Below are 6,658 nucleotides of genomic sequence, written 5' to 3'. Positions count from 1 at the left end.
AGGCCCAGCAATCGGAAGCATCAGGCTCTGTGCTCGCCCCTCTTGGGGGCAGATCTTGGAAATGCAGCCTCAGGAAGATTCACACAGAACTCCTTTTTAGACCTAGGAACTTGATACGGTTAGCAGGGTGGGCACACAGTTGATGCATAGCTGGCCAGGTCATTGACCTTGGTGCCATTTCTGCTTCCCAACTCAGGGCCCTGGAGCATGGCCCCAGCTCTGCCTTTGGAACCTGACAACCACACTTCATGTGCAAGCACGGCACCACCCCAAGCCCATCTTCTCCTCATGGCCCCTTTCTGCCTGTGCCTTTGTGCCCGACCGAGCTGCTCCCCACAGTCGAAAAAGTATGAAAAAACAGATGAATAAAGAGAAGTAAAGGATGGGTGCAGACCATTCGCACACCTGTAATCCCAGCACTTTGGGAGGCCAAGGTCGGCGGATCACTCAAAGCCAGGAATTCAAGACCAGCTTGGTCAACATGGCAAAACCCCGTCTCTACTAAAAATACAAAAATTAGCAGGCTTGGTGGCACGTGCCTGTACTCCCAGCTACTTGAGTGGTTGAGGCACGAGAATCACTTGAGCCCCGAAGGAAAGGATTCCAGTGATCCCAGATTGCACCACTACACTCCAGCCTGAATGACAAAGCAATATTTTTGTCTCCAAAAATAAAAAAAAAAAATGAAATAAAAGAACAAGAATGGGTGGGAATTACTCAAAATGGTCTAATTTTATTTGGCTGCTATGATGTTCCACAGCTGAACCTCAATCACAGACAAATTAGTGCCTCATTATTTTTCCATCAGTAACTCAATAACTAGAGATTTCTGATGTATAAATCCCTAAAACAAGTAAATCAATTACAGAGGACACCAGAAAGTTTTCATTGAGGTTCTCTATTTCTGATGTACAAATCCCTAAAACAAGTAAATCAATTACAGAGGACACCAGAAAGTTTTCATTGAGGTTCTCTATTTCTGATGTATAAATCCCTAAAACAAGTAAATCAATTACAGAGGACACCAGAAAGTTTTCAATGAGGTTCTCTATTTCTGATGTATAAATCCCTAAAACAAGTAAATCAATTACAGAGGACACCAGAAAGTTTTCATTGAGGTTCTCTATTTCTGATATTTCTTGGTAATCATCCTTGCAGGGATAACATTCTCATCACTGAAGAATTTTAGTTTCTTTCTGACTCTGTAGGTCTCATTGACTCCACCTCAATATTTTCCTCAAGTCTTGCCCCCTGCTCTTAGGATTTTTTCCCTCGCACTGAGCACCTGTCTGAAACAGAGCTCTGTGCTTCCTTTAAGTTGCACATGTGGCCTGGGCACAGTCGCTCATGCCTGTAATCCCAGCACTTTAGGAGGCCGAGGCAGGAGAATCCCATGCGACCAGCAGTTTGAGACCTGCTGGGGCAACATAGTGAAACACTATCTCAATTTTTTTGTAATAAAAATATTGGAATTATTAAAAAAGGAAATAAGAAAAGAGGAAAATAACTTGCACCTACATACTAGATTTTAGTGTCCAAGGGCCTAGAAGAGAACTTTGGATTTCTCTACCCCGCTAGGCACGCCTTCCCTAGCAGCAAAGATGGAGCTCCAGTTCCTCAGACAGTGATGAGCCACAGGAAGGGCAGGGGGCGGGGCCAATGAAGATCCTCTTGGGCTGCCTGACTTCCCTCAGTGTACACATCAGCTCAGCCTGAAGTGGGGTGAAGATCTCCCAATCGACATGAACCAAGGAATTCAAACTCTCCTCAGGGGCAGGATACGTCTCCAGGCTTAACTTGCTCAGCCCACTGGTGTGGCGCAGCAGGTCCTTCAGGGCTTCCATAGACATGCAATTTCTGCCAAAGTAGAAGGTGGTGAGCTGGGAGCAGTGGCTCAGGCCAGGCAGGATGGCACTGAGTTGGGAGTAGTGGATCTGACAGCCCTCCAAGATGAGGGTCTCAAGAGTGGCAGAAACTTTCTCCAGCAGAGCTCCGAGGGGTTCAAGACTGATACAGAACTGCAGCATGTAGCTGAGATTCAGATGCTTTGGGTAAGCGAGGCTTGGGTACTGGTAGAGACACTTCAAGTCCTCTTCCAATAGGTAGCCACAAGTTAATTCCAAGTTCTCCAAGGGGTTCTAGAGGCACCTGTGGAGATCAAGAAGTTAGTTCTGGGCAATGGTACCAGTTAGATGAAGGTAGTGGGGAATAACCTCAAGGAAAATACCTGCTTCAACCAAACACAAGTTTGTTCCCACCATCTGATGATGGTCCTCATGCAAGTTGCTGCATGTTGAGGAACCTGATCATTCAGGGGCTGTCCCATTTTAGCCTCAGCCCTTTCACCATTTCTTGTGTGATTGGGTCAAGGCCACAAAATCTCTAAAGCCTTTTGTCTTCACCTTTTAGCAGAAAACTTCATCTCTGGGCCACAGGTACCCGGTGGGAGATGTGCACAAAGAACTCAACTCAGCAAGGTCTAGGGACATTAGCTGGGGCTACCTGCTGGCAGGGGCTCCCTGGCCTGCCTGCATCTGCAAACCAACTGTCACTTTTTACCACTCTCACTCCTACTCCTTCACCCTCCATCCCAGAAGCATGCATGTCCCATGTCAATTGACTTTCCTGGAGTTCAAAACAACCTTCTACAGACAGGGAATCAGAGACAGGATCATTCATGATCACTAAGCTGGTGAGGACAGAGCTTCTACTGTGAAATGCACAAGTTTGATGCACTGTCCCTCCTTTCATACCCTCTTCTGTTACCTCTTTTACATCATATCAACTTGAAACACACTTTGTAACAAGAAATTCACACGTGCACATGCAGTAGAGACAAAACGCCCACTAAGTACCTTGTACATGATGTCCCTCTCTAGCCTCTACCCTAGGTTACCCCTCTGCCTTTATTGAAGTGATCCTGTGATAGCCACTCCAGGACATGGAGCACTGAATGGGACAATGTGTTGACATTCTGGTGTCCCCTGCACTGTGCCATCGCCACTGGCTGGCACACAGTACACATCTTCTAGTGTTTGCTGTAACAAAAAAAAAGGCTGCGCTGTGGTCTGCAGAGAAAGGGCACGATCCTTTCTCACCTGATCAGCTGTCCCAGGTGCCCTCTGTGGAAGGTGACCATATTCATTTTAAGCAGCTGGAGGTGTTTCAGCCTCAGGAACATAGAGCTGGTTTTGGCGACTGAGCATTCCTCATGGTAATTGACGTGTAAGGATGGCACCTGGAGAAAAATGAGTTTGCGAAGATTCTTCATCTCCTTCAGGTAACAATGAAGCTTTCTTATCAGATGTGGCCAGGACACATAGCAAATTTCCAGCTCCTGAGTACTATTCAGGTGGATTATTTTCAATGATCTTCTGAGATATTCAATCGACGTTAGATAATTCACCAACTTACTACAGCACAGGTGTACTAAACCTCTCCTTTGGTAAACCCACCAGAAGAGGTATGTCAGGCATTCATCCTGGGGTATTTCCTTGAGGCAGATGTCTATGAACACCTTCAAGGGCTGGTGCTCTCCCATCCTTGGACAGTCCTCTGCTGCCTGCCTCTTACTCATGGCCTCTGGGGAGTAGGACAGGGCCCTGGATTCAGACCATATGGCCCAGAAATTCTCATCAACATCCCGCAAATCCAGCACTTGAAGTTTCCACCTCCTGTGGGTAAAGTAAGGCAGAGGCTCAGAATTTAGAAGGACAAATCCCTGACCTTTGCTTTCATTCTCATCCAATAAATCAGCTGCTCCTGTCCTCGGTGCTCCCTGTTCTCTCTGAGTTTTCTTGGTCCCTTTTCTCTTTCAATTCTGACTGGTCCCCACTTCTATTCCGTTTACCTTACACTGGGAATAGGCAAGTTTCTGTTCCCACAGTGGACCCTATATTGTGGGCAGTTCTTTCCCTGAGGATCTGGGCAATGGCCAAGGCATCCCTGAGCTTCGTCACCAGCACCACCAGAAGACACTGGGCCATCCTTGGGCTACTTCTTTGCCTGACCCTGCTGTTCTTTCCCTGGACACCTGAGCCCCATCTACCAGCCTTCCTGGGTCACCTCACCTGGGGCGATCCTTCTGTGTAAGCAGCATGTGAAGCCCTTCCAGCAATGCTTTTAAGGTCTCCAGATGAAGCGTCTTCATCAGCGATCCCAGAGGGAGGCGGGTGAAGGGCCAGGCCTGCACCATCACTGTCAGAGTCTGGAAGTGTCTCCTGCTGAGGGCCTCCAGGAAGAGTGGGAGGTAGAGCTCCCTGGGCATCTCCTCCAGGGCAGAGATGGCCAAGGGCTTGTCTCTCAGCAGACTCTGCCCCGCCAGCTCCAGGAGTCTGGATGGGGCCTGGATGCTCATCCTGATGAATCTGTAAGGAAAAACTCTAGAAGACAAATCCAGAGAAAAGGCATCACTTTCAGGCCAAACACAATCACCTCATCTTCTCCTAAGGCCAATAGCATTGCTCTGGTAGAGGTAGAAAAATTACCACTTTACCCCAATTCCACTCTGCACTTGGTGGCCACAAATCGATATTTCTGCTTCTGCTGGTACCAGGAAGAATGTCTTCCAAACACCAAGGAGGGAGGGGTCAAAGAGACCACTGGCCCATTAATTTTCATCCATGGCTCCACTGAATCCCAGTACCACTGGAAAGTGTCACTGAGGATCCTGAAAGCCAAGCTCTACCTCTTTGAGGAAAATTTTCTTGTCACTTACCGCCCTAAAGCAATGAGAATGAGAGTGTCCTGTGGCCCCAGACAGCCTACATTCTCAGTTTACACTATAAACATGCTGGGGGAACACTAAAGGGACTCCCTAAAGTCAATGCCATTATTTTTTATTTTGAAAAATTTCAACCAGAAACTGACCGGGTGCTGTGGCTCATGTCTGTAATCCCAGCACTGTGGGAGGCCAAAACAGGCAGATCACTTGAGGTTAGGAGTTCGAGAACAGCCTGGCTTATGTAATGAACCCTGTCTCTACTAAATATAAAAAAATTAAAAATCATTTGACTCCAAAAGGCAGAGGTTGCAGTGAGCCGAGATCCCACCACTGCACTCCAGTCTGGACAAAAGAGTTAGACTCTGTCTCAAATAATAATAATAATAATAATTAATTAATTAAAATGTTAGCCAGGTGTGGTGGTGCAGTCCTATAATCCTAGCTACTCTGGAGGCAGAGGAAGAAGAATCACTTGAATCCCGGAGGCAGTGTTTTCAGTGAGCTGAACTCAACACCCTGCCCTTCAGCCTGGGTGACAGAGTGAGACTCCATCTCAGAACAAGAGAAAAGAATTAACCAGAAACTAAAAGCGATGTGATGGTATTCTAGAGCATTTGGAAGGTAGGGATAGAAATACTAGCTCTAGATGAGGCACAGTGGCTCACTCCTGTAATCCCAGCACTTTGGGAGTCCAAGGTGTGTGTTTTTATTTTGAAAAACTGTAGGAGAAATTATAAAAGCAGTGTTGCAGTAGTCTAGAGCACTTGGAAGGTAGGAATGGAAACACTAAGTCTGAGGAGAAGGATGCAATACCATCCCTTCCGCGTACTCACAATCACACACTTAGGGACAGAGTCTAAGGGAAGAGATAAATCCCAGGTTCGGAACAAGTCTCTTGAGAATGGTGTACGGGAGATCTAAGATTTCTGTAAAATGAAAGCCTGACTAATAAAATCACAATACCACTAAGTGTGTGAACTGTAGCTGACAGGCACAGAAACCAACAACTTCACATGTCAAGACATAAACATCCATCCATCTGTAAATTTTTAATATTTTTTTTTAAAAAACTGCTTCAATAAGAATTTTGAAATGAGGAAAATGAAGCAGAAATCAAAATTTGAGGGATGAAGTCAAAACTATATTTGGAGGAAAAATCAAAACCTACATCTGTTTAATCTGAAAAAACAGACAGGAAATTCTCTGTGCCACTTTGGGCTGTGTGTCACCATCCCTGACTGGCTGGCTGCAGATTAGACGGGCATGTTCCTAAGAAGGTGGTGACTTACCAGATCTGGACTCAGTTTGCGGGGTGCTGGGACCTCTCAGAGAACCAAGCAGTAGCTCCAGGCACCAGGGCTTTGGGTCTGTCCTGTGCAAACTCAGGAGCTTTTGTTGATGTTTCTAACCACACCCTCCCCTTCTCAGTCACCAGCTTCCAATCAGAAAGTGATACCTGATTAGATCCTGAAGTTCCACCTAGTTAATCCTGATTGAGTTTCACACTTTCTTCTGATTCACTGATTAAATTAGATGTGCATTTATGAAAGTGAAAGAATAAATAACAGGGTGAAAGTCCAAAACTCATTAATTCATTTATTCCCCAAACACTGATGAAGTTTGACTAACATGTGACCTTCATAGTGACATGGAAGGTTTAATCTGTTCCTGAAATTAGAAAGAAAAAAACCTGATGATATCTTTATGGGAGAATATTTGGCCACATTGAAATTATCAAAACGTTTCAGAGCTAAGACAGTTTTAAAAAGACGGTGATGTCAACCCTAAGAAAACAGAATAAAAAGCTCTGTTATCCAACAGTTACCTGGGTTTTATGCTTCCTAACAGGGCAGGTCATATGTGGGTTCAGGTTGAAAAGGGAACCACGGAGGGTGTGATTGATCACAAGACTAAGGTCAAGGCTTCACTGCAGGA

General features: G+C 45.7%; 1 pseudogene; it reads right to left on the bottom strand.

Annotated features, from left to right (window-relative positions):
• Window positions 1-1,589: 1,589 nt before the first annotated feature.
• LOC101147625 (PRAME family member 1-like) lies at window positions 1,590-4,357 on the bottom strand (annotated as a pseudogene).
• Window positions 4,358-6,658: the final 2,301 nt, after the last annotated feature.

The sequence above is a fragment of the Gorilla gorilla genome, chromosome 1 (assembly GCF_029281585.2).
Source record: "Gorilla gorilla gorilla isolate KB3781 chromosome 1, NHGRI_mGorGor1-v2.1_pri, whole genome shotgun sequence".
Lineage (NCBI taxonomy): Eukaryota > Metazoa > Chordata > Mammalia > Primates > Hominidae > Gorilla > Gorilla gorilla.
This window is presented reverse-complemented; position numbering and strand designations above follow the sequence as displayed.